General features: G+C 62.6%; 1 protein-coding gene across 1 annotated transcript in view; it reads left to right on the top strand.

The window, feature by feature from the left end:
* Positions 1-996: 996 nt before the first annotated feature.
* Positions 997-1596, top strand: part of LOC144611390 (voltage-dependent T-type calcium channel subunit alpha-1I-like) — a 382459-nt gene continuing 381859 nt past the window's right edge. Inside the window, exon 1 of the mRNA XM_078430461.1 lies at positions 997-1227. The gene's annotated coding sequence lies outside the window, so the exon portion shown is untranslated. The remainder of the gene's footprint in view (positions 1228-1596) is intronic.

The following is a 1596-nucleotide window of genomic DNA, read 5'->3' as shown; positions in this document are numbered from 1 at the left end:
CCTCCCCTCCCCTCCCCTCCCCTCCCCTCCCCTCCCCTCCCCTCCCCTCTCCTCCCTCTCACCCTCCCCCTCGACATTCGGTCAGACTACTCTAGGTCTGGGCCTCGGCCTCTTGTCTTCAGATCATCTGTGCTCTCTTTTAGAAGACAATTTAGAAGGATGAGAGGGGATCTTATCGAAACGCATAAGATTATTAAGGGGATTGGACACGTTAGAGGCAGGAAACATGTTCCCAATGTTGGGGGAGTCCAGAACCAGGGGCCACAGTTTAAGAATAAGGGGTAGGCCATTTAGAACGGAGATGAGGAAAAACATTTTCAGTCAGAGAGTTGTGAATCTGTGGAATTCTCTGCCTCAGAAGGCAGTGGAGGCCAATTCTCTGAATGCATTCAGAGAGAGCTGGATAGAGCTCTTAAGGATAGCGGAGTCAGGGGGTATGGGAGAAGGCAGGAACGGGCTTACTGATTGAGAATGATCAGCCGTGATCACATTGAATGGCGGTGCTGGCTCGAAGGGCCGAATGGCCTACTATTGTCTATTGTCTATTGTCTTGCTTTCCATTAACGGTTGCCCATTGTTTTTCTCTCCATCTCCTCTCCCCCTCTCCCCCTCCCCCCCTTTCCCCTCCCCCCTCCTCCCCCTCCCCTCTCCCCTCTCCCCTCCCTCCCCTCTCCCCTCCCCCTCTCCCCCTCCCCTCTCCCCCCCCTCCCCCCTCTCCCCCCTCCTCTCCCTCCCTCCCCCTCCCTCCCATCCCCCATCCCCCTCCCCTCCCCCCTCTCCCCCCCTTCCCCCTCCCCCTCCCTTCCTCCCCTCCCTTCCCCCCTCCCCATCCCCTCCCCCTCTCTCCCCTCCCACCCCTCTCCCCTCCCTTCCCCCTCCGCCATCCCCCTCCCCATCCCCTCTCCCCATCCCCCTCCCCTCCCCCCCTCTCTCCCCTCCCTTCCCCTCCCTCCCAGCAGATTCCCCATGCTTGCCAAGCACTGGGACATCCCCTGCCACCTGGACCAGAGGACCTCACTCATCTTCCGCCATCATCCTCCACTCGGACGCTGAGGAGACGGGCGTAACGGAGAGCGCGGGCCGGTCGGGCGAGGAGGCCGGGGCGGGCGAGGCTGCGCTGGAGTCCGAGGACGAGGTGCCCTACCCGGACCTGGCTCCGATTGTCTTCTTCTGCATCAAGCAGACCACGCGGCCTCGATGCTGGTGCATTAAGGTAGTGTGCAACCCATATCCTTTACCACCGCGGGCGGACCGCAGCTGGCGCGGAGACTGCAGCCCGTACAAAGGTCGGCAAAGATAGCTGTGCGGCACGGCGACCCCCGGGCATTCCTTGACCCTCGCGAGGGAGAGGGGTTTTGGGGGCTGACGATATCCTGGCTGGGTTGCTCCCGGGCCTAGCCAAGCCTGTCGGAATATCCGCGAGTCACGGCGCCAGGCGGAAGAGAGCCCTGCCCAAGCCGGCTGCCCGCCACTGTCCCGGGTGGCGTTGGAGAAGGACAACGCGCTGCCCACGGGCGCCCTGGTGGATTTCCGGGACCCGCTAGGCACCGGGGGGGGGGGGGTGGGGTGGAATACATCCTCAGTAAGGATGGCGAA

This window comes from Rhinoraja longicauda, chromosome 40, assembly GCF_053455715.1.
Source record: "Rhinoraja longicauda isolate Sanriku21f chromosome 40, sRhiLon1.1, whole genome shotgun sequence".
Taxonomy (NCBI): Eukaryota; Metazoa; Chordata; class Chondrichthyes; order Rajiformes; family Arhynchobatidae; genus Rhinoraja; species Rhinoraja longicauda.
Note: the sequence above shows the minus strand (reverse complement) of the source record. Positions and strands in the feature narration are given on the sequence as shown.